This window comes from Somniosus microcephalus, unplaced genomic scaffold (genome assembly GCF_052327205.1).
Source record: "Somniosus microcephalus isolate GS21.2 unplaced genomic scaffold, FLI_Smic_1.0 unresolved_chr1, whole genome shotgun sequence".
Classification (NCBI taxonomy): Eukaryota; Metazoa; Chordata; class Chondrichthyes; order Squaliformes; family Somniosidae; genus Somniosus; species Somniosus microcephalus.
The window spans coordinates 83,707,543-83,733,960 of record NW_028225179.1 but is presented as its reverse complement, the minus strand read 5'-3'; the positions used below and the strand labels follow the sequence as shown (position 1 = coordinate 83,733,960).

Sequence of the window (26,418 nt, the reverse complement as noted above, 5' to 3'; positions counted from 1 at the left end):
CTAAATGGTTTAGCCCTTATCCTTAAATTATGTCCTCTAGTTCTGTTCTCACCCGCCAAGGGAAACATTCCTTCTGCATCCAGTCTGTCTAGACCTGTCAGAATTTTATACACTTCTATGAGGTCCCCTCTCAATCTTCTAAACTCCAGTGTGTACATCCCTAAACTACATAGTCTCTCCTCATAGGTCATTCCCGCCATTCCTGGTATCAGCCTGGTGAATCGCCGCTGCACCCCCTCCATGGCAAGAACATCCTTCCTCAGATGAGGCGACCAAAACTGTACACAGTACTCGAGGTGTGGTCTCACCAGTGCCCTGTACAGCTGCAGCAAGGTATCCCTGTTCCTGTATTCTAACCCTTTTGCTATGAAGGCCAGCATACCGTTTGCCTTCTTGACCGCCTGTTGCACCTGCATGCTCGCCTTCAGTGACTGGTGTACAAGAACACCCAGGTCTCTCTGTACTTCCCCCTCTCCCAATCTATTGCCATTTAAATAATAATTTGCCCTCCCGTTCCTGCACCCAAGGTGGATAACTTCGCACTTGTCCACATTATAGTGCATCTGCCATTTATCCGCCCAATCGCCCAGTCTGTCCAAATCGCTCTGGAGCTTCCTGGTCTCTTCCTCTGAGCCCACCCCACCTCCTAGTTTAGTGTCGTCTGCAAATTTGGAAATGCTGCATCCGACTCCCTGATCCAGGTCATTAATGTAAATTGTGAACAGCTGGGGGCCCAGGACAGATCCCTGTGGAACTCACTTGCCTTCATGGCTAACTGCAGCACATTCTGGTTTTCAACCGACAATTGCAGTGAAAAGTGAATGGGTGCAAAACCTTGAGCTGGTACCACATCCCATCATTCCCCATCCCATCATTCCCCATCCCCTGCTTCCTCCGTAGTCTCTCTGTCTCAGATTGCTTGTGCTGCCTCCTCAAAGGGTGTAAAAGGCCAGAGGTTGAGCTCTTACTCCACCTGGCTTCTTCTCCCTCTTATTATTCACCATCTTCCCCTGCAAAAAGAATAAAAGGATTTTGAATAATTGAATTTGACAGGAAGACAAGTTTCATCCTTTGCTCATAGTGTGATTAGCGGGATCTGCATGTACAGTGGTTGGAAGGATTTATTGGGGGGAAACAGTAGTCAAGGATGTGAGAAAGGAGCTGTTATTGGCAACGGGAGCTGCTACAAAGTATGTCCTAATCCAGAATGGATATTCATGGAAACCTTTCAAAGTACAACAGCTTGCATTTATGTAACACCTTTAACATAACAAAATGTCCCAAGGTGCTTCACAGGAGTGTAATCAGGAAAAAATGGATGCCAAGCCAATAATGGAGATAGTAGACAGTAAGACCAAAAGCATGGTCAAAGAGGTGGGTTTAATGAGGGTCCTAAAGGAGGAGAGAGAGTCGGACAGGTTTCAGGAAAGAATTCCAGAGCTTGGCACCTGCATGGCTGAAGGCAGAATGACCAATGGTAGAGTGAAGGGGGGATGTAAAAGAGGCTAGAGTCCGAGGAATGAAGAGTTGAGAGTGGGAGTTGTAGGGCTGAAGGAGGTTGGAGAGAAAGGAAGGAGCGAGGCCATGGAGGAATTTAAACATGACGATAAGAATTTTAAAATGGAGGTGTTGGGGGACTGGGAACCAATGTAGCTCAGCAAACCCTGGGGTGATGGGTGAACGGGACTTGGTGCAGGATAGGATACAAAAAGAAAGACTTGCATTTATAGAGCGCCTTTCACGACCACCGGAGGTCCCAAAGAGCATTACAGCCAATTAAGTACTTTTTGAAGTGTAGCCACTACACTTCAAGGGGCCTCAACTATTTACAATCTATATTAATGACTTGGATGAAGGGACCGTGTGTACTGTAGCTAAATTTGCTGATGATACAGGAAACTTTGTGCTATCCGGAGGTGAACTATCCGGCAATCTGGAGCCACCGGCAAAAATCAGGAGCCGTTGTTTATTCTTTTTGTTTGTTTTCTTTGCTTTATTTGAACAGTCAAGCTGTGCAAGGTCTGTAGCTATAGCAACAGCTTTAGCTACAGAGGCTTGCAGGCCACACCCGAGTGTTTAGAAGCTGTTGCTAAGCAACAGTGTTTGTTGTCAGATACCGAGATAAGAATCTCCGTATCTCTCAACATTAACTCTGGAGTGTACGGCAGTTTTGAGGCAACGGCAGCAGCTCGGTCCCATGGGTGCCAGATAGCACAAAGTTTCCTGTACCAAGATAGGTGGGAAAAAGGAGGACAAAGAGTCTGCAAAGGGCTATAGATAGCTTAAGTGAATGGGCAAAAATTTAGCAGATAGAGAAAATGTGAGGTTATCAACTTTGGTAGGAAAAATAAAAAAGCAAATTATTATTTTAAATAGAGTTAGATAGCACAGAAAGAGGCCCTTCGGCCCATCACATCCGCGCCGGCCATCAAGCCCTATCTAATCTAATCCCATTTTCCAGCATTTGGTCCGTAGCCTTGTATGCTATGGCATTTCAAGTGCTCATCCAAATGCTTCTTGAATGTTGAGGGTTCCTGCCTCTACCACCCTTTCAGGCAGTGAGTTCCAGATTCCAACCACCCTCTGGGTGAAAAAGTTTTTCCTCAAATCCCCTCTAAACCTCCTGCCCCTTACCTTGAATCTATGCCCCCTTGTTATTGACCCCTCTACTAAGGGGAAAAGTTCCTTTCTATCTACCCTATCTATGCCCCTCATAATTTTGTACACCTCAATCAGGTCCCCCCCTCAGCCTTCTCTGCTCCAAGGAAAACAACCCCAGCCTGTCCAGTCTTTCTTCATAGCTGAAGCGCTCCAGACCAGGTAACATCCTGGTAAATCTCCTCTGCACCCTCTCCAAAGCAATCACATCCTTCCTATAGTGTGGTGACCAGAATTGCACACAGTACTCCAGCTGTGGCCTTACCAGTGTTTTGTACAGCTCCATCATAACCTCCCTGCTCTTATATTCTATGCCTCGGCTAATGAAGGCAAGTATCCCATATGCCTTTTTAACCACCTTATCCACCTGTTCTGCTGCCTTCAGGGATCTATGTACATGCACACCAAGGTCCCTCTGATCCTCTCTCTTTCCTAGGGTCTTACCATTCATTGTGTATTCCCTTGCCTTGTTAGTCCCTCCAAAATGCATCACCTCACACTTTTCAGGGTTAAATTCCATTTGCCATTGTTCTGCCCATCTGACCAACCCATCTATATCGTCCTGTAACCTGAGGCTTCCTTCCTCGCTATTTACCACCCCACCAATTTTCATGCGAACTTACTGATCATACCTTTCATATTCACATCCAAATCATTAATGTAGACCACAAACAGCAAGGGACCCAGCACCGATCCCTGCGGTACCCCACTGGACACAGGCTTCCAGTCACAAAAACAACCTTCGACCATCACCCTCTGCCTTCTGCCACTAAGCCAGTTTTGGATCCAATGTGCCAAGGCACCCTGGATCCCATGGGCTCTTACCTTCCTGACCAGTCTCCTATGCAGGACTTTATCAAAAGCCTTACTGAAATCCATGTAAACCACATCCACTGCACTACCCTCATCCACACACCTAGTCACCCCCTCGAAAAATTCAATCAAATTGGTCAGACATGATCTTCCCTTGACAAATCCATGCTGGCTATCCCTAATTAATCCTTGCCTCTCCAAGTGGAGACTAATTCTGTCCCTCAGAATTTTTTCCAATAATTTCCCTACCACTGATATTAGGCTCACTGGCCTGTAATTCACTGGTTTATCCCTACTACCCTTCTTGAATAATGGTACTATGTTAGCTGTTCTCCAGTCCTCTGGCACATCCCCTGTGGCCAGAGAGGTTCTGAAAATTTGTGTCAGAGCCCCTGCAATCTCCTCCTTTGCCTCACATAGCAGCCTGGGATACATCTCGTCCGGGCCTGGGGATTTATCCATTTTTAAGCCTGCTAAAACCACTAGTACCTCCTCCCTCTCGATGCTAATATGTTCAAGTATATCACAGTCCCCCTGCCTGATTTCTATGTCCACATCGTCCTTCTCCATAGTGAACACAGATGCAAAAAATTCATTTAAAACCCCACCTACATCTTGCTCTACACACAGCTTGCCACTTTGGTCCCTAATGGGCCCTACTCTTTCCCTAGTTATCCTCTTGCTCTTACCTATTCTTTATTTTTTATATATATAAACGGATACTTCTCTGTGTCTGTCTGTCTGTCTGTCTGTCTCTGTCTGTCTGTCTCTGTCTGTCTGTCTCTGTCTGTCTGTCTCTGTCTGTCTGTCTCTTTCTCTGTACCTTTCCGAAACCCTGGTAAGCGTATTTACATTTCGGCCGGACGAAAATCGCGCCCGCGGTATCCGAAAAACCTTCAACATTCCGCTCATTATCCACTCATTACCATAGAGTGACATTGAGGTCAACCAATCGTACGGTCAACCAACCCAATGGTCGACCAATCAATGCGTGGCGGGGGCGGGTTCGTCGCATGTGCAGCCAGGCCCTCCTAGAGTCGAGTGACAGGACGATTGACCAATCCTATGCTTCGGTGACATGACAATCGACCAATCAGTGCGTGTGTGGGCGGCCCTTATCGTTCTGAACTGAGGTGAGTGGCCGCCATCTTTATTCTCACCTGTGTGTTTATTTGTTAGGAGCGATTTTTTTTTAAATGTGTAAAACGTAAAAACACAATGTCTAAAACGTTAAAACACAATGAAGATGGTGTCCCATCTTCTTAACAGCCGTTTATAAAAAAAAATTAAAAAGAAATTTCTGTTGGTTTCACAGACTGCACGTTCCTTCTCCGTGGCAGCTTTTTTTTAAAAAATAAAAAAATTTCTGTTGGTTTCAGACTGCGCGTTCCTTCTCCGTGGCAGCTTTTTAAAAACATTAAAAAACTTTCAAGGTGGCCTCCCATCTTCTTAACACCCGTTTTTGAAAAAAAAATTTTTTTGCTCTTTCGCTGACCCCCTCAAAACACTCCTCCCACTCTCCCTCCTCCCCCGCCCCCCCTTCTCACTCCCCCGCCCCCCCTTCTCACTCCCCCGCCCCCCCTTCTCACTCCCCCGCCCCCGCTTCTCACTCTCTCCCCCCCTTCTCACTCTCTCACACCCCTTATATCTCGCGCTCTCTCTCTCTCTCTCTCTCTCTCTCTTCTCCTCCCCCCCCTCGCCCTCGCCCCGCCCTCTCCCTCGCCCTCGCCCCGCCCTCTCCCTCGCCCCCCTCTCCCTCGCCCCCCTCCCTCGCCCTCCCTCTCCCTCGCGCCCCCTCCCTCGCGCCCCCCCACCCTCGCCCCCCCTCTCCCTTGCCCCCCCTCTCCCTCGCCCCCCCTCTCCCTCGCCCCCCCTCTCCCTCGCCCCCCCCTCTCCCTCGCCCCCTCTCCCTCGCCCCCCTCCCTCGCCCCCCCTCTCCCTCGCCCCCCCTCTCCCTCGCCCCCCTCTCCCTCCCTCTCCCTCGCCCCCCCTCTCCCTCGCTCTCCCTCGCCCCCCTCTCCCTCGCCCCCCCTCTCCCTCGCCCCCCCTCTCCCTCGCCCCCCCTCTCCCTCGCGCCCCCTCTCCCTCGCGCCCCCCCTCCCTCGCGCCCCCCCTCCCTCGCCCTCCCTCGCCGCCCCCTCTCCCTCGCGCCCCCCTCTCCCTCGCCCCCTCCTCTCCCTCGCGCCCCCCTCTCCCTCGCGCCCCCTCTCCCGCGCCCCCCCTCTTCCGTGCCCCCTCTCCCGCGCCCCCTCTCCCCCCCGCACCCACTTCCCCCCCACACCCCCTTCCCCCCCTCCCTTCCCTCCCCATTTCCCCTTCCCCCTCCTCTCCCCCTTTTCTCCCCACCTTCCCCATCCCCCCATTCCCCCTTCTCCCCTTTCCCGCTCCACCCCCTTCCTCCCTCGCTCCCTCTCCCTTCCCCTCCTCCCTCCCCTCCCCTTCCCCCCACCCTCCCCCTCCTCCCTCCCCCTCCATCCTCCTCCCTCCCCCTTTCCCCTCCTACCTCCCCGTCATCGCCCCCACTCCCCCTCCTCCCCCCTTCCCCCACTTCCCCTTTCCCCACTCCCCCACTCCCTCTTTCCCCACTCCCCCCCTCCCTCCCCACTCCTCCCTCCTACCCCCACTCCCTCTCCCCCCTCACCCCTCCACTCAACCCCCCTCCCCCTCCAGTCGCGCTCTCTTCCCCCACAGTCGTGCTCTCTCTCTCTCTCTTCACCCCCAGTTGCTCTCTCCCTCTCTTCCCCCCCCAGTCACGCTCTCTCTCTCTTCTCCCCCAGTCGCTCTCTCTTCCCCCCCAGTCGCGCTCTCTCTCTCTTCCCCCCCAGTCGCTCTCTCTCTCTCTTCCCCCCCGTCGCTCTCTCTCTCTCTTCCCCCCCAGTCGCTCTCTCTCTCTCTTCCCCCCCCAGTCGCGCTCTCTCTCTCTTCCCCCCCAGTCGCTCTCTCTCTCTCTTCCCCCCCAGTCGCTCTCTCTCTCTCTTCCCCCCCAGTCGCTCTCTCTCTCTCTTCCCCCCCAGTCGCTCGCTCTCTCTCTTCCCCCCCAGTCGCTCGCTCTCTCTCTTTCCCCCCCAGTCGCTCTCTCTCTTCCCCCCCAGTCGCTCTCTCTCTTCCCCCCCAGTCGCTCGCTCTCTCTCTTCCCCCCAGTCGCTCTCTCTCTCTTCCCCCCCCCCAGTCGCTCTCTCTCTCTCTCTCTCTTCCCCCCCCAGTCGCGCTCTCTCTCTCTCTCTCTTCCCCCCCCAGTCGCGCTCTCTCTCTCTCTCTCTTCCCCCCCAGTCGCTCTCTCTCTCTCTTCCCCCCCAGTCGCTCTCTCTCTCTCTTCCCCCCCAGTCGCTCTCTCTCTCTCTTCCCCCCCAGTCGCTCTCTCTCTCTTCCCCCCCAGTCGCTCGCTCTCTCTCTTCCCCCCCCAGTCGCTCGCTCTCTCTCTTTCCCCCCCAGTCGCTCTCTCTCTTCCCCCCCAGTCGCTCTCTCTCTTCCCCCCCAGTCGCTCGCTCTCTCTCTTCCCCCCAGTCGCTCTCTCTCTCTCTTCCCCCCCCAGTCGCTCTCTCTCTCTTCCCCCCCCAGTCGCTCTCTCTCTCTCTTCCCCCCCAGTCGTGCTCTCTCTCTCTTCCCCCCCAGTCGCTCTCTCTCTCTCTTCCCCCCAGTCGCTCTCTCTCTCTTCCCCCCCAGTCGCTCGCTCTCTCTCTTCCCCCCCAGTCGCTCGCTCTCTCTCTCTCCCCCCCCAGTCGCTCTCTCTCTCTCTCTTCCCCCCCAAGTCGCTCTCTCTCTCTTCCCCCCCAGTCGCTCTCTCTCTCTTCCCCCCCCAGTCGCTCTCTCTCTCTCTCTCTCTTTCCCCCCCAGTCGCTCTCTCTCTCTCTCTTCCCCCCCAGTCGCTCTCTCTCTCTCTTCCCCCCCCAGTCGCTCCCTCTCTCTCTCTCTCTCTTCCCCCCCCAGTCGCTCTCTCTCACTCTTCCCCCCCAGTCGCTCTCTCTCTCTTCCCCCCCGTCGCTCTCTCTCTCGCTTCCCCCCCAGTCGCTCGCTCTCTCTTCCCCCCGTCGCTCTCTCTCTTCCCCCCCAGTCGCGCTCTCTCTCTTCCCCTCAGTCGCTCTCTCTCTCTCTTCCCCCCCAGTCGCTCTCTCTCTCTTCCCCCCCAGTCGCTCTCTCTCTCTTCCCCCCCAGTCGCTCTCTCTCTCTTCCCCCACAGTCGCTCTCTCTCTCTTCCCCCCAGTCGCTCTCTCTCTCTCTTCTCCCCGCCCCCCCGTCGCTCTCTCTTCCCCCCCAGTTGCTCTCTCTCTCGCTTCCCCCCGTCGCTCTCTCTCTTCCCCCCCCGTCGCTCTCTCTCTCCCCCCCCGTCGCTCTCCCTCTCTCTTCCCCCCCCAAGTCGCTCTCTCTCTCTTCCCCCCCCAGTCGCTCTCTCTCTCTCTCTCTCTTCCCCCCCCAGTCGCGCTCTCTCTCTCTCTCTCTTCCCCCCCCAGTCGCGCTCTCTCTCTCTCCCCCCCGTCACTCTCTCTCTCTTCCCCCCCCCAGTCACTCTCTCTCTCTTCCCCCCCAGTCGCTCTCTCTCTCTTCCCCCCCAGTCGCTCTCTCTCTTCCCCCCCAGCCGCTCCCTCTCTTCGCCCCCAGTCGCTCTCTCTCTTCGCCCCCAGTCGCTCTCTCTCTTCGCCCCCAGTCGCTCACTCTCTTCGCCCCCAGTCGCTCACTCTCTTCGCCCCCAGTCGCTCACTCTCTTCGCCCCCAGTCGCTATCTCTCTTCGCCCCCAGTCGCTCTCTCTCTTCGCCCCCAGTCGCGCTCTCTCTTCGCCCCCAGTCGCTCGCTCTCTTCGCCCCCAGTCGCTCGCTCTCTTCGCCCCCAGTCGCTCGCTCCCTTTGCCCCCAGTCGCTCGCTCCCTTCCCCCCCAGTCGCTCGCTCCCTTCCCCCCCAGTCGCTCGCTCCCTTCCCCCCAGTCGCTCGCTCCCTTCCCCCCCAGTCGCTCGCTCCCTTCCCCCCCAGTCGCTCGCTCCCTTCCCCCCCAGTCGCTCGCTCGCTCTCTCCCCCCCCAGTCGCTCGCTCGCTCTCTCTCTTCCAACAACAACATGTCCTCAAAAAAGGCTCGGCACCGCCGGGCACTCTGGCTAGTCTATATATATATATATATATAAACGGTACGTCTCTCTTTCCGTCTGTCTTTCCCTCTGTCTTTCTGTCTTTCCAGCTATACAATCAAAAGCTATAGAGCGTACCTACACATGCGTTATATCAAAAGAAAGCTTATCATTAGGGGACTCTCATAGGCGTATTTACTTTTTGGTCAGACAAAAATTGTTTGGACAGTATGCAAAAAACGTTCAAAAATCCACTCATTAGCGCTTGACCAATCCTACCTCTCATTAGCGTTCAGTGACGTGCTGCTTGACCAATCCTACAGTTCACTCACCTGATGGTTGACCAATCAGTGCGTCACGGGCGGGTCCTAATCCTCCAGCCTCCCGAAACTTCGCCGCCATTTTTTTCATCCCCACAGCGACAGCACCAGCCAAACAAGCCCACACATTGCGGCTCCGGGAGCGGGAGGTGAGTTGGAATCACTCGGGCCGCGCCTCACAACCGCTCGGCCCGAGACACACAGCGGGCGGGGAAGCGGCAGCGGCCGGCCGTCAGCCGCGCGATCCGCGGTGGAGCTCAGCTCGGGTCCGTCTCAGCCCGAGAGCCCGGCCGGCCCTGAAGCACTAGGCCCCGCACGGCTGGTATCACAACGGCACCGGGCCTCAGGCGCTCGGCAGGGAGAGGGGAGGGGGGGGAGAGGGAGAGAGAGGGGGGGACAGACAGGGGCAGGGAGACCACGCAGCCCAGAATTGCCCTGGCAAAGCCGGGCACCCCCAGCTAATATACTTACAAAACACCTTAGGATTTTCCTTTATTTTGCTCGCCAGTGTTATTTCATGACCCCTCCTCGCTCTCCTAATTTCTTTTTTAAGTATCCCCCTGCACTTTTTATACTCCTCTAGGGCTTCCTCTGTCTTTAGTCTTTTGTATCTGCCAAAAGCCCCCCTTTTTTTCCTAATCCATTCTCGTATATCCCTTGACATCCAAGGTTCCCTGGGCTTGGTGGTCCCACCCTTGACCTTTACGGGAACATGTTGCCATTGTACTCTCTCAATTTCCTTTCTGAAAGACTCCCATTGCTCCGGTGTGGATTTTCCTTCAAGTAGCTGATCCCAGTCCACATTGGCCAGATCCTGCCTTATCATATTAAAATCGACCTTCCCCCCAATTTATAACCTTTATTTCCGGTCCATCCTTGTCCTTTTCCATGACTACCTTAAATTTCACCGAATTATGGTCACTGTCACCAAAGTGCTCACCTACTAACACGTCTACCACTTGTCCGGCCACATTCCCTAGAATTAGGTCCAGTACCGCCCCCTCTCTTGTAGGACCTTTTACATGCTGGCTCAAAAAAATGGAGAGACTACATATTGCTGCAGTACAGAGGGATCTGGGGGTCCTCGTACATGAAACACACAAAGTTAGCGTGCAGGTACAGCAAGTAATTAGGAAGGCAAATGGAATGTTAGCCTTTATTGCAAAGGGGATGGGGTATAAAAGTAGGGAAGTCCTGCTACAATTGTACAGGGCGCTGGTGAGACACCACACCTTGAGTACTGCGTACAATTTTCGTCTCCTTATTTAAGGAAGGATATACTTGCATTGGAGGCCGTTCAGAGAAGGTTCACTAGGTTAATTCCTGAGATGAAGGTGTTGCCTTATGAAGAATCTTGAGCAGGTTGGGCCTTTTCACATTGGAGTTTAGAAGAATGAGAGGTGACCTTATTGAAACATATAAGATTCTGAGGGGGCTTGACAGGTAGATGCAGAGAGGATGGTTCCCCTCGTGGGGGAATCTAGAACTAGAGGGCACAGTTTGGATAAGGTGTTGCCCATTTAAGATGGAGATGAGGAGGAATTTCTTCTGAGTGTCGTGAATCTTTGGAATTCTCTACCCCAGAGAGCTGTGGAGGCAGAGTCATTGAATATATCAAGGCGGAGGTAGACATATTTGAGCTACAGGGGAGTCGAGGGTTATGGGGAGCGTGCGGGGAAAGTGGCGTTGAGGCCAAGATCTGATCAGCCATGATCTTATTGAATGGCGGGGCAAGCTCGATGGGCTGAATGGCCTACTCCTGCTCCTATTGCTTATGTTCTTATGTCACTGTTGTAATGTGGGAAACACGGCAGCAATGTTGCACACAGCAAGCTCTCACAAACAGCAATATATATATATTTTTTATTCATTGATGGGATGTGGGCGTCGCTGGCTGGCTAGGCCTGCATTTAGTGCCCATCCCTAATTGCCCTTGAGAAGATGGTGGTGAGCCGCCTTGAACCGCTGCAGTCCATATTGTTAAGTCCGTGAATGATTGAGACACGGACTAGCAGAAGTGAAAACAAACTGATCTTTACTGGTGGAAGTCCATAACGAAACTAAACAACAGAGGCTGTCTAGCGCTTTTTATACAGGGGTGGTCACTGCCGGTACTGCAGTCTGAGACCAGTTATTCTCTTAAAGGTACATACACAACAATTCCTCCCCTTTTAGATAAACAGTACATAACATTCATTTAACAACTAAATGATAACGAATTACAATCACAATTACTGTTACTAGATGCAGTGGTTAAGTTTAAGCAATTATAAGCTCAGTCTTTGAGGAGGCTTCCTGATTCTGTCTGGATAACGCCTCTTTGGGGTAAAAGGTTCTTCTGTCAATGTTGAGTCGGAATCAATGTCGTTGTTTGGTTCATCTGCTTCCAATATTACCGGTTCTGTGGTAACTGCAATTGGAACGTCGATTTCATTACCAGGTGTATCAGGTCGTGGTGTGGAGTTGACGTTTTCCAGTGACTCTAGAATCTGGTCAGCATGGCGTCTTACAATGCTCTCCCCAACGTCCACGGTATACATGAGAGGTCCTTGTCGTGTACAAATCGTTCCTGGCTGCCATTTCTCAGTGCGGTAGTCCCGGGCCAAAACTGGTTGACCTATCTTAAAACTCCTGGTCGGCCTTTCATTCATATTCTGAAACTGCCTGTTCTCCACATCTCTTCGGACGTTTGGCTTAACCAAATCCAAGCGGCATCGTAGTCTTCGATTGAAGAACATCATGGCTGGAGTTTGGTTGGTAACTGCATGTGTCGCATTCCGGTAGGCAAACAAGAAGTTGTCCACCTTGTGTTGTAGGGGTATATCTTCATTACACATTGCCTTGATAGCCTTCTTGAATGTTTGGACAAACCTCTCGGCCAATCCATTAGTGGCTGGATGATATGGGGCAGATGTGTAATGCTTAACACCATTGTTCTTTAAGAACCTCCGGAAATCTTCAGACACAAACTGTGGTCCATTGTCAGAGCAAATCTGTTCAGGCAGCCCATTCCTGGCGAATATGGTTCGTAAAACTGTAATAGTTTTTTCCGTGGTGGTTGAGGACATTTTTATTACCTCTGGCCACTTTGTGCATCCACCGCAATTAAAAACATCGAGTCCATGAAGGGACCAGTAAAATCAATGTGCACCCTTTGCCATGGAGATGAGGACCACTCCCATGGATGCAGAGGAGCTTGTGGTGGGGCGTTTTGGACCTTCTGGCATCCTGCACAGCTCTTGGTCATCTCTTCGATTTCTCTATCGATTCCCGGCCACCACACAAACGCTCTGGCTACGCTCTTCATTTTTACCCCACCCAGATGACCCTCATGAAGTTCATTGAGCACTCTATCCATCAACTTAGGTGGAATTACTACTCTGGATCCACACATCAAGGTTCCTCTGCACACTTACAGCTGTTCTCTTCTCGGCGAGAATGCTGGCAGCAGTGGTTCGCCATGTGCTGGCCATCCCTTCACCGTTAAATCATAGACCCGTGATAGTGTCGGGTCATTCCGTGTTTCCTTTTCTATGTTTGCATTCGTCACAGGAAGACATTCGACTGTGGTCGAGTGGAATAACTCCATTGGATCCACTGCAAGGTCGTCTTCTTCCACCGTCGGCAACGGTAGACGTGACAATCCATCAGCATTTCCATGCTGTTTAGTTCCTTTGTACTCGATGTCATATTGGTGTGCCCCTAGGAAAAGGGACCATCTCTGCAGCCGTTGTGCTGTCATTATCGGTACGCCCTTCTGAGGGTTGAAAATGGAGACAAGAGGTTGATGATCGGTTAGTAGAGTAAATTTTTGACCGTGCAGATAGTGATTGAACTTCTTCACCCCCCACACTAGGCTGAGGGCCTTTCTGTCAATCTGGGCGTAGTTACGCTCGGCAAAAGTTAACGAGCGTGACGCAAAAGCTATCGGCCTCTCCAAATCATCAAGGAATTTATGTGACAGTTCCGCCCCAATGCCGTAGGGAGACGCATCACACGCCAGCCTTATTGGCAGTGCTGGGTTGTAGTGAGCCAATACTTCCTTCGAAGTGATTAAGTCCTTACTCTTCTGAAAAGCACGTTTACAATCATCGCTCCATTTCCATGCTACCCCCGTTCGTAGCAGGGCGTTCAGTGGGTGCAGAATTGTCGACAAATTCGGCACAAACTTATGATAGTAATTCACCAACCCGAGGAATGACCTCAGTTGCGACACATTTTCAGGCGCTGGGGCCTTAACAACCGCTTCAATTTTGTCAGGGGACTTATGTAACCCCTCTTCATCAATCACGTGGCCACAATACGATATCTGTTTCTTAAAAAATTCGTACTTGGGGCGGTTGGCTCGCAGCCCATGTTCCCGTAGTCTAGTGAGCACCTGTTCTAGGTTGTTAAGGTGTTCACTGTCATCTTCACCTGTTACAAGGATGTCGTCCAAGCAACACTGAGTCCCCGGAATCCCTTGCAGGACTTGTTCCATCGCTCTTTGCCATATCGCCGGAGCCGATGCTACCCCGAATACCAATCGATGATACTGGTAAAGACCTTTGTGAGTGTTTATCATGAGATACTTCCTAGAGGACTCTTCAACCTCCATCTGCAAATATGCTTGTGCTAGGTCAATTTTTGTAAAACGCTTCCCTCCAGACAGTGAGGCGAAGATGTCTTCTATCCTTGGAAGAGGATATTGTACTGTGTGAAGGACAGGGTTCACCGTCACCTTGAAATCCCCACAGATGCGAATCTTCCTTGGCTCTCCGGACTTATTGCTTAACGTTTTCTTCGTGACAGGAACGATGGGTGTCGCCCACTCGCTCCAGTCGACCTTAGACAACATGCCCGCCTTCTCCAGATTCTCCAGCTCTGCCTCGACGGCTGGGCGAATTGCAAATGGTACCGGTCTCACTTTGAAAAACTTGGGAACTGCATTCTCTTCTATTTTTAACGAGGCGGTTACGCCTTTAAGCATGCCCAGTTCTTGTTGAAATACCTCTTTGGCGTTAGCTAAGATTGTTGACAATCGTCCAGGAGTGACGTCTTCATCTTTTTTACCATCCACCGTCATTGCATGAATGGGATGCCAATCTAAGTTTATCTTCCTGATCCATTCCCGTCCCAATAATGGTGGTCCACCATTTGGCAGTATGTAGAGATACAATTTCCGTATTTTCTTGCCATTGTATTCGACAGGCACCCTTATTTTTCCTCTGGGGTATACTTTTTGCCCCGTATACATCGTCAAGACGATGGATGTCTCTCTCAAGGGTATGTGTGAAAATAGCCGCTTGTAGTCTCGTCGATTCATGACGGTTAGCGCTGATCCTGTATCCAATTCCATTTTAACTTGGGACCCTGCTATCGTGAGAGTGACCTAAATGGTTCGGTGATCCTCTTTTGCGATTACATTGTGAAGTTTGAGACAGCTTAGTCTCCTGTTTCCGGATTCACTATCGCTCATCTGGTCTTTGGAACTACTGTCCGTCATCTTTTGCACTTTCTTGTATGGTTCCTTAGTAGCCTTTTTGTTGTCGCTGGTCTTCTTCCCAGACCTACAAACTCGTGCAATGTGTCCAATCTTCCCGCATTGTCTGCATATTTTGTCTTTGGACCAGCAGTCCTTCTGGTCATGGTTAGTTCTGCCACAGCGATAACATTTTGCAAATCCCCGTGTCATTTCGTGGGTGCCGTATTCCTGTGGTTTTTGTTGAATTTCTGCAGCTCCCCTGGCTGCTGCTTCATACGATACTGCCACGCTGAAAGGCTTATCTAGCGTCAGCTCTTTTTCTGCGAGTAACTTCTTCTGTGTTCCTTCACTCAGGAGTCCACAGACAAATTTGTCCCGTAGGGTATCTGCCAGTCCTGCTCCGAACTGGCAGTGCTTTGATAGCTTGCGTAGTTCCATAAGATACTCAGCATTGCTCTCATCTTTGTGCTGAGTTCTCCTGTGGAATTTAAATCTTTCTGCTATCAACAGCGGTGCAGGGTTTAAGTGCTTCTGTAGAACAGCAACAATTTCGTTAAAACTCTTCGCCTTCGGTTTGGCTGGAGTAATCAGATCCCGCAATAGGCCGTACGTTCTAGCGCCCATTAAGTTTAGCAATATTGATGCCTTTTTCCCCTCCGCTATTTCATTTGCCTCGAAATATACCTCGACTCTTTCCACATACGTGGTCCAGTCCTCTAATGTATTATCAAAAGCAGTGATACAGCCAGTCTTCGGCAACTTGCAAATCTAAAATGGTGCCTTCCGCGCTTTGCCTTCCCCGAGTTAACAAAATGGCGCCTCCCGCGCTTTGTCGTCTTCCCCGCTGTTTAATAGCACTGCTTTCCACGGTTTCTTGCGCGTATTCTTTTTTATTTTTTTCCCGTCGTGGAGCGGACCCTCTGGGACACTTCCCTCCCTCTTGGGTCCGAACGCTGCCCGGCTTCGAAACACCGGCTGCGCCCTGTATGCTCCACCCTCTCTCTCTTTGCTTCCCGACTCGCTGCCCGGCCCCGTTGAAAGGCCACCCGATCGAGCTTCAGCCCGCCGCAGCCCAGGAAGAATCAGAGCACTACCTGCCACCAGCCCGATTAGCTGGGAAACCACGGACCGAGGAACCCAGCCTGGCTCTGGAAAGTCGCTCCTGCAAAGCCTTGAACCCGATGATTGACGGTCGACGCCCGTTTCTCGAGTTTCAATGGACTCTTTTTTTTCTTCTGGCTCCGACTTTCAACAACGTAGTCGGAGCTGCTGCCGAGTTGCAGGTAAGTACATTTCTTACTCGTCGCCAATGTTAAGTCCATGAATGATTGAGACACGAACTAGCAGGAGTGAAAACAAACTGATCTTTAGTTTCGTTATGGACTTCCACCAGTGAACAACAGAGGCTGTCTAGCGCCTTTTATACAGGGGTGGTCACTGCCGGTACTGCAGTCTGAGACCAGTTATTCTCTTAAAGGTACATACACAACACATATGGTGTAGGTACACCCACAATGCTGTTAGGAAGGGAGTTCCAGGATTTTGGCCCAGCGACAGTGAAGGAACGGCAATACAGGTCCAAGTCAGGATGGTGTGTGGCTTGGAGGGGAACTTGTAGGTGGTGATGTTCCCATGCGTCTGCTGCCCTTGGCCTTCTAAGTGGTAGAGGTCGCGAGTTTGGAAGGTGCTGTTGAAGGAGCTTTGGCGAGTTGCTGCAGTGCATCTTGTAGATGGTACACACTGCAGCCACAGTGCGCTGGTGGTGGAGGGAGTGAATGTTGAAGGTGGTGGATGAAGTGCCAATCAAGCGGGCTGCTTTATCCTGAATGGTGTCGAGCTTCTTGAGTGTTGTTGGAGCTGCACTCATCCAGGCAAGTGGAGAGTATTCCATCACACTCCTGACTTGTGCCTTGTAGATGGTGGAAAGGCTTTGGGGAGTCAGGAGGTGAGACACTCGCCGCAGAATTCCCAGCCTCTGGCCTGCTCTTGTAGCCACAGTATTTATATGGCTGGTCCAGTTCAGTTTCTGATCAATGGTAACCCCCAGGATGTTGATAGTGGGGGATTCAGCGATGGTAATGCCATTGAATGTCAAGGGGAGATGGTTAGATTCTCACTTGTTGGAGATGGTCATTGCCTGGCACTTGTGTGGTGCGAATGTTACTTGCCACTTGTCAGCCCAAGTCTGAATGTTGTCCAGGTCTTGCTGCATATGGACACGGACTGCGTCAGTATCTGATGAGCCTCGAATGGTGCTGAACAGTGTGCAATCATCAGCGAACATCCCCACTTCTGACCTTATGATGGAGGGAAGGTCATTGATGAAACAGCTGAAGATGGTTGGGCCTAGGACACTGCCCTGAGGAACTCCTGCAGTGATGTCATGTGATTGAGATGAATGACCTCCAACAACCACAGCCAACTTCCTTTGTGCTAGGTATGATTCCAACAAATGGAAGCAACAAGCTCTGCAGTCCTGCCACATCCAGTCGTGAGTGGTGGTGGACAATTAAACAGTTAACAGGAGGAGGAGGCTCCAAAAATATCCCCATCCTCAATGATGGTGGAGCCCAGCACGTGAGTCGTGAGTGCAAAAGACAAGGCTGAAGCATTTGCAACTATCTTCAGCCAGAAGTGCCGAGTGGATGATCCATCTCGGCCTCCTCCTGAGGTCCCCAGCATCACAGATGCCAGTCTTCAGCCCATTCAATTCACTCCACGTGATGTCAAGAAATGGCTGAAGACACTGGATACTGCAAAGGCTATGGGCCCTGACAACATTCCGGCAATAGTACTGAAGACTTGTGCTCCAGAACTAGCCACGTCTCTAGCCAAGCTGTTCCAGTACAGCTACAACACTGGCATCTACCCGGCAATGTGGAAAATTGCCCAAGTATGTCCTGTCTACAAAAAGCAGGACAAATCCAACCCGGGCAATTACCGTCCCATCAGTCTACTCTCAATCATCAGCATAGTGATGGAAGGTGTCGTCGACAGTGCTATCAAGCGGCACTTACTCAGCAATATGATGATGACCAGATAATCTGTATGTTGTTTGAGGGATAAATAGTGACCAGGACACTGGGGATAATTCCCCTGCTCATCTTCGAAATAATGCCATATGACCTTTTGCATCCAACTGAGAGGGCAAACGAGGCATCGGTTTAACGTCTCATCTGAGAGACGGCACCTCCGACAGTGAAGCGCTCCCTCAGCACTGCACTGGAGTTCAGCTTAGATTTTTGTGCTCAAGTCTCTGGAGTGGGACTTGAACCCACAACCTTCTGACTCAGAGGCAAGGGTGCTACCAACTGAGCCATGGTTGACGGACAACAAAGTTTTGGTTGAGTTGAAGTTTACGGAGAGGGGAGAATGGGAGGGTGGCCAGGAGGACATTGGAATAGTCGGGTCTAGAGGTAACAAGGCATAGATGTGGGTTTCAGCAGCAGATGGGCTGAGGCAGGGGTGGAGATGGGCAATATTATGGAAGTGGAAGTAGACGGACTCTGGTGAAGAGGATATAGAATCTTGTACCACAGGAGACCATTCAGCCCATCATACCTCTGCCAGCTCTTTCAAAGAGCTATCCAATTAGTCCCATTACACTGCTCTTTCCCCATAGCCCTGCAAATTATCCTCCAAATATATGTCGAATTGCTTTGAAAGTTACTATTGAATCTGCTTGCACTACCCTTTCAGGCACTGCATTCCAGATCATCATAATTCACTGTGTTTAAAAAAAATCTCACTTTTTATAAATTACTGGTTCGACGGGGACAGTGTATGACAAGGCGGACAGTTTCCTTTCTTCTAATCTGATTTTATCCATTCTTATCTATCTAATTGTAACCAGAGAATCACCGGGATTGGCTTCTCTTCCCGTTCCTGCATTGTTACCTCTGGTGTCCCCCAAGGATCTATCCTTGGCCCCCTCCCATTTCTCAGCTACATGTTGCCCCTTGGTGACATCATCCGAAAACACAGCATCAGTTTCCACATGTACGCTGATGACACCCAGCTCTACCTCACCACCTCTTCTCTCAACCCCTCCACGGTTTCTAAATTGTCAGACTGCTTGTCCGACATACAGTTCTGGATGAGCCGAAATTTTCTCCAATTAAATATTGGGAAGACGGGAGCCATTGTTTTCGGTCCCTGCCACAAACTCCGTTCCCTAGCCACTGACTCCATCCCTCTCCCTAACATCTGCCTGAAGCTGAACCAGACTGTTCGCATCCTTGGTGTTGTAGGAACGGAGGTTCCTAATGAAAAGACTGAGTTCGACTCGGGCGATTAAAACAAAGAACTTTAATGAAACTAAACTGGTTTTAACAGGAAACTGCTGGAAACATCGATAGTAGGTCTGTTCTCTCTGAAGGCTCCACGAGGACTCCTGGAATGTTCCGATGGCTGACGTCATGACATCATCACGTTCTTCCCACCATTGGGGGATCACGTGACTAACGGCATGACGTCATCACGTTAAAACCGCACTGTAAGGGTAACTAGACATAGTACAGTTAAACAGTGTAATTAAAGGTACAGACACAGGCTATAACTACAATGCTGTTAAAGGAATTATGTACAACTGCTCTGAGTCCTTTGGTGGCTCCGCCACATGCGCCCCCCCAGAATTGTCTTTAACAGAAAAAGTGAGACGAGGAGGCGGTCTGACCAGTCTGTCTGATCGACTTCGATAGCCTGGCAGAGGAAGTTGATGACTGGTGGTCGAGCTAGCTGGCGACTGTGGCTGAGCTGGTGCGGTGGGTGTAGCTGAACTGGCGGGCAGCTGCAGTCGAGACGGCACTGCAGTTGCGGGCGGGCGGCCACGTTTTGGTGGCTGAGCGATGACGACTGGGCTGTCTAAGTCCAAATGAGCCGGCTTCAAGCAGTCTACCGAAATATGATCCGGTTTACCTCCGACGTCGACAGCAAAAGACTTGTCTCCCGGTTTGATGACTCGGAAGGGACCAGTGTAAGGAGGCTTGAGCGGGTCCCGGTGAGCATCATGACGGATGAAGACGTACTCGGCGCTCTTCAGCTCCACTGGTATGTGCGAGTTCTGCAGGCTGTGGTTGGAAGTAGGCACCGGGACAAAACACTTGGCTGCTTCCTGGTGACTGACGAGCTGCTGAGAGGCGGACCATGGCTCCGTGGTAGAAGGAAGAAAATCACCCGGAACTCGGAGTGGCTGGCCGTAAACCAACTCCGCTGAAGAAGATTGGAGGTCGTCCTTGGGCGCCGTGCGAAGACCTAACAGGACCCAAGGGAGCCTCTCTACCCATCCTGCACCTTGAAGACTGGCCCGTAAGGCGGCTTTGAGTGACCTGTGGAATCGCTCGCACAGGCCGTTCGCCTGTGGATGATGGGCGGTGGTGCGATGAAGTTTGGCGCCAAGCCCCTGAGCTACAGCGTTCCACAGCTCCGAGGAGAATTGTGGCCCACGATCGGAGGAGATGTCTGCCGGTACGCCGAACCGAGCGACCCAGCAGGAGATGAAGGCTCTAGCAACGTCCGCTGAGGTGGTGGAAACCAAAGGAATTGGCTCTGGCCACCTGCTGGTGCGGTCCACCACGGTGAGGAGATGAGTAAAACCACGGGAAGGTGGCAGCGGCCCAACGAGGTCCACGTGTACGTGGTCGAAAGGACGCTCCGGAACAACGAACGGAGCTATTGGTGCCTTGACATGTCGCTGGACTTTGGCCTTCTGGCAGACCACCCAGGTGTTGGCCCAGTCTCGGACATCCAGGTGCATACCTTTCCAGACGAACTTCGTCGACATAAGGCGCTGTGAAGTCCGCATACCCGGGTGCGACAACCCGTGTATCGCGTCGAAAACCGTCCGGCGCCACGCGGCTGGCACAATGGGTCGAGGAACGCCCATGGAGACATCGCAAAGGAGCGTGGTGCCTGCGGCCTGAAAGCTGACGGCCAGTTGGAAACTCGACGGGACGGTTCTGTATGCTTGAACCTCTGGGTCCAAAATCCGATCCTGAGCCATGCGAGCGTAATCAATGCCGAGATGAACCGCCTGGACCGTCGCGCGGGAGAGACAATCTGCCACCAGGTTGTCTTTACCAGACACATGTTGAATGTCTGTCGTGAACTCCGAAATGTACATCAGGTGACATTGCTGACGAGCCGACCACGGTGCTGTGGTCTTTGACATGGCGAGGGTAAGCGGCTTGTGGTCGACAAAAGCCGTGAAGGGACATCCCTCTAATAAAAACCTGAAATGGCGGATGGCCAGAAAAAGGGCCAGCAGCTCCCGATCAAAGGTGCTGTATTTTCTTTCGTTTTTTCTCAGCTGACGGCTGAAAAACGCCAGTGGTTGCCAGGTGCCATTGACCCATTGCTCTTGTACTGCACCGATGGCGTAGTCGGACGCGTCCGTAGTAAGGGCGATGGTGGCGCCTGGACGAGGGTGCGCTAACATGGTTGCATCAGCCAAGGTCCTCTTGGTGTTCCCGAAAGCCTGGTCCATTTCGATAGTCCAACCGACTGTGTCTTTGCCAGATTTGCCCTTGAGGGCCTCGTACAAAGGTTGCATAAGCAGAGCCGCCTTGGGGACGAAACGGTGGTAGAAATTTACCATTCCTAGGAACTCTTGGAGAGCCTTGACGGTCCGCGGGCGCAGAAAAGACGTGACGGCTTCCACCTTCGTTGCTAGGGGGACGGCGCCATCTGAGGTGATGCGGTGTCCTAGAAAATCAATGATTTGCAGGCCAAACTGGCAATTGGCCGGGTTGATGATTAAGCCATGCTGGCTAAGGCGTGTGAAGAGAGTACGAAGATGCCCGATGTGCTCTGCCTCGCTAGCACAGGCGATGAGGATATCGTCAAGATAGACGAAAATGAATGGAAGATCACGGAGTACAGAGTCCATAAGCCGTTGGAAAGCCTGTGCTGCGTTCTTTAAACCGAACAGAATTCGCAGGAACTCAAAGTCCGAACGGTGTGATAACCGCGGTTTTCGGAACGTCCTGTGGATGAACGGGAACCTGGTGATACCCGCGGACGAGGTCGACCTTAGGAAAAAATGGACTTCCCGGACAAATGGGCCGAAAAATCTTGGATATGTGGGATCGGGTACCAATCGGGGGTAGTAGCGTCGTTCAGATGTCGGTAGTCGCCACAGGGGTGCCAGCCGCCGCCAGGTTTCGGAACGATGTGGAGCGGCGAAGACCAGGGACTATTTGATCATCTAATAATTCCCAGCCACTCCATTGTGTCAAACTCTGCCTTCGCTGCCGCGAGTTTGCCGGGTTCCAGCCTTCGGGTCCGTGCGTAAACCGGGGAGCCCGTCATGGTGATATGGTGCTCCACACCATGCTTCGTGACCGAGGAAGAGAAAGTGGGCCTGGTCAACTCCGGTATCTCCCCGAGGAGATGAGTGAATTTATCCGACGATGGGTACGTGCAGGCGACAGACTACGACACGGCGGTGCTGCGGTGGCAGGGGATCGAATTGAACGTGGCTGCGTTGATTAAACGGCAGTGCCGGACATATACGGGGAAACCGTTCGCGCATAGAAAATCCGCCCCCAGGATGGCCTGCGAGACCTTGGCCGTGACGAATTCCCAAAAGAAGCGCTGACCGCCGAAGCTCAGTTGGACCCGCTGCTTCCCGAAGGTTCGAATTGCTGCGCCATTAGCTGCCTCGAAGGGAAGGCCGTGGGACCCGGTTTGGAGATCAAGCCTGGACGCGGGCAGGATACTGCACTGCGAGCCGGTGTCACAGAGAAAACGACGACCCGATAGGGAGTCTGTGATGTAAAGGAGCTTCCCTGAAGACCCCACTGACATCGCAGCCGCGGTGCGATCCCTCCCCCCTCTCCTCTCCCTCCCTCCCCCCCTCTCCTCTCCCTCCCTCCCCCCCTCTCCTCTCCCTCCCTCCTCTCCCTCCCTCCCCCCCTCTCCTCTCCCTCCCTCCCCCCTCTCCTCTCCCTCCCTCCCTCCCCCCCTCTCCTCTCCCTCCCTCCCCCCCTGAACAATTTTCGTCCGACCGAAAAGTAAATATGCTTATGACCGTCCCGGAACTGTAAGCTTTCTTCGGAGGTAACGCACGCGTAGGTAGGCTCTATAACTTTCGAGCGCATAGCTGGACAGACGCACACCCGAGGATAGACAGACAGACAGAACGATTCGTTTATATATATAGATATATTATATACTAGCAGGGGAGCCCTGCGTTGCAGGGCAATTTTGAGGCTAGTGGATGTGTGGGCCGGGAGCCTGGGACTGGATTTGGTTGTCGGCAGTTTCCAGGGCTTTTTTGGGCCTGGTGGATGTGTGGGCCGGGTGCCTGGGACTGGATTTGGGCTGTCGGCAGTTGGAGAAGCCTAGGCCCCGGGGCTGGGGTATTTTGCAGTGTTTTTTAACCTAAACATTTGTAGCTTTTAATACCTTCAAAGATGAAAGTTAAAGTACTTATAAAACATTTTTGGTAAATCTTATTTTTTTTAAAAAAAGAAACTGACCTGGATTACGAAAGATTTTAGCTGCCCTGGCTGCTGTATAATGGCTGACAGATCCCTGAGATGAAAACGATTAGTCCCGCCCACACACACACCGACTGGTGAACCATCAGGTGACTGAACTGTAGGATTGGTCAATCATGACGGCACAGGATTGGTCGACCTTGACGTCAGTCAATGCTAATGAGTGGATAATGAGTGGAATTTTGAAGGTTTTTTGTATAATGTGCGAACAATTTTTGTCCGACCAAAAAGTAAATACACCTACAAGAGTCCCCTAATGATGAGCTTTCTTTTGATATAACATGTGTAGGTACGCTCTATAACTTTTGGGGGGCCCGGCGTTGCCAGGGCTTTTTTGGGCCTGGTCGATGTCTGGGCCGGGAGCCTGGGACTGGATTTGGGCTGTCGGCAGTTGGAGAAGCCTAGGCCCCGGGGCCTCGGGTATTTTCCACTTTTTTAACCTAAACATTTCTAGCTTTTAATACCTTCAAAGATGAAAGTTAAAGTAGTTATAAAACATTTTTGGTAAATCTTATTTTTTTTTAAAAAGATACTGACCTCGATTACCATATTTTTAGCTTCAGGCCCGGCTGGTGTGTAATGGCTGCCGGATCCGTGAGCTGAGAATGATTAGTCCGCCCACACACGCACCGATTGGTCAACCATCAGGTGACTGAACTGTAGGATTGGTCAATCATCATGTCACAGGATTGGTCAACCTTCACGTCACTCAATGCTAATGAGTGGAATTTTGAAGGTTTTTTGTATACTGCCTGAACAATTTCAAAAAGTAAATACGCTTATGAGGTTTCGATAATCATAAGCTTTCTTTTGATATAACACATGTGTAGGTACACTCTATAACCTTTGATTGTATAGCCAGACAGACAGACAGACCGTTTTATTTATATACTAGCTGGGGGAGCCCGGCTTTGCCAGGGCTGTTCTGGGCCGGGCAGTCTAAATCGAGTCCCAGGCTTTGGGGCCTCTCTGTGTCCCTCTGTGAATCTGGTGCCGGGCAACATTTTAAATCGAGTCCCAGGCTTTTGGGCCCTGTCTCTGTGTCCCTCTCTCAATCTGCTGCCGGGCAACATTTCTACCTTTTAATACCTTGAAAAATGAAAGTGAAAGTACTTATAAAAGGTTTTTGGTAAATCTTTTAAAAATAACATAAGAGATACTAACTTTTTCGAAGCCGGATCAGCAGATTTTGAGCTGGAAGTAAATGGGGTTTTTAGCTTGAGGCAATGGCTGCCACATCCCTGAGATGAAAACGATTAGTCCCGCCCACAGACGCAGCGATTGGCCAACGATCAGGCGACTGAACTGTAGGATTGGTCAATGGTGACGGCACAGGATTGGTCGAACCTTGACGTCAGTCAATCAATGCTAATTAGCAGATAATGAGTTTAATTTTGAAGGTTTTTTGCATAAGGCGCAAACAATTTTCGTCCGACCGAAAAGTAAATATGCTTACGACCATCCCGGAACCGTAAGCTTTCTTTGGAGGTAACGCACGCGTAGGTACGCTCTATAACTTTCGAGTGCATAGCCGGACAGACGTACACCGGAGGACAGACAGACAGAACGATCCTATATTATATATAGATAGATGGTGGATGGCAAGTTTAGCAGTAACCAAACTTTTGGCATTTCATTATATTATAAAAATCATAGCCATCCCACTCATGCAAAAAATTTGTCTGTTACACTAAACAGTGTACATTATATTTTAATTGATATTCCACACGTAGCCCATGTAACAAGGAGAATGAACAGATAACTGAAGTCAGTACTCTTATGGTTTATTGATGCCTTTGTGATTGGTCTTTTTTCCTGTTCAGGTACTTCCATTGAGATGCAGAAAGAAGATGCAGAAAGTCACAGCAGCAGGTTCTGTGAAACTGTACCAAGCTAAAAGTTGTTTCTTCAATAATTCAGAACTGGCCTATGATGTAGTCTGATGTAAGCTATTGACTATGACTGGGTGGAAATCTACTAATGTCTTCAGATTTTGTAATCGCCTTTTATTTTCATTAGCAGAATGTCTCCTGTCCCTGAATGTTAACATACAAATCATGTAATATAACAAGGCCAGCTCATTAATATGCTGATGGAATCTTGATTTATTAAAACTGTACCAGTGTCTGCATTTTGTTAGCTCATTTTCCTGTTAGATTTTCAATGTTCCAGAAATCCCTGTTCTGCAATCTATTGTACAATAAATACTGTTAGCTTATTACTTTGTGTTCAAGTTTTCTTTTACAATATAACAAATATAATGTGAATACTACAATAAAAAAGAGAGATTTTAAAATAAGTGAATCATTGGATGACAATAAATAGCGTAAATTAACTTTGATTTCTTGAAGACACTTGGCTGGGTGAAAGACCCTTTGGATACTGGATATAAAAGGGCCAATTCAGCATTAATGCACTGTGACCAATGCACTCTAGCTCATCAAACTGGACTAGTAGGCCTAAGCACTCGGTCATAAGGTGCCAAATTCTGCAATTAAAATTAAAATTACCAGCTAGTTGAGACTTGCATGGAGAATGTTTGATCCTCATTGCATTTATTCACTTTAGTCAATTGCATGTAAATTGGTTCCACACTGAAATCAGCAATCTTAATCAGATGTTTGCTCCCTCAGACTCCTCACCCATTTCGAACAGCTGTTGCTGGGATTTCCTGCTCTGGCCAGTAGAAGCGTGATTCTTGAAGGGGTGGTTCACAGTTTAATATAGTGTTTAATATTCTTTTTCGTGCTTTTTGCTTTGCTGTATCTGCATTTGCTTTGGTGCCTTGCTTTCTGCTGCTGCATTTCTGCATTTTTTTTTGTTCTTGGGATGTGGGCATCGCTGGAAAGGCTGCTTTCTGCACTCTTTCCCCCCCCCCCCCTCTGCTGGAAAGGCTGCTTTCTGCACTCCCCCCTCCCCCCCCATTCCTAGTTGCTTTGAGAAGGTGGTGGCATGTCTTCTTGAACTGTTGCAGTCTGTGTGGTGAAGGTACTCCCACAATTCTGTTAACTAGGGAGTTCCAGGTTTTTGACCCAGAGACGATGAAGAAACGGCGATATATTTCCAAGTCAGGATGGTGTGTGACTTCAAGGGGAACTTGGAGGTTATGGTGTTCCAATGCTACTGCTGCCCTTGTCCTTCTAGGTGGTAAAGGTCACGGGTTTGGGAGGTGATGTTGAAGAAGCCTTGCCGAGTTGCTGCAGTGCATCTTGTAGATCATATACACTGCAGCCACGGAGCACGGTGGTGGAGGGGCTGGATATTCAGCCTGATGACCGAGATTCTGTTCCGGTGAACTGCTCTGTCCTAGATGGTGTTGAGCTTCTTGAGTGTTGTTGCAGCTGCACCCCTCCAGGCAAGTGGACAGTATTCCTTCAAACTCCTGACTTGAGCCTTGTAGGAGGTTAGTCACTCACTGTAGGATACCGAGCCTCTGACCTGCTCTAGCAGGTATAGAAGCGTATAGCACAGAAGGAGGCCATTGTGCCTGTGCCAACTCTTTGAAAGAGTTATCCAATTAGTCCCACTTACTTGTTCTTTCCCCATAGCCCTGCAAATTTTTCCCCCATCCAATTCCCTTTTGAAAGTTACTATTGAAGCTGCTTCC

The 26,418-nt window shown here is 50.9% G+C and overlaps 1 protein-coding gene across 1 annotated transcript in view; it reads left to right on the top strand.

Moving 5' to 3' along the window:
• The window catches only part of LOC147095543 (H-2 class II histocompatibility antigen, A-U alpha chain-like), a 104,682-nt gene extending 79,653 nt beyond the window's left edge, over positions 1–25,029 (top strand). Inside the window, exon 5 of the mRNA XM_085974666.1 lies at positions 24,635–25,029. The gene's annotated coding sequence lies outside the window, so the exon portion shown is untranslated. The remainder of the gene's footprint in view (positions 1–24,634) is intronic.
• The last annotated feature ends 1,389 nt before the right edge of the window (positions 25,030–26,418 follow it).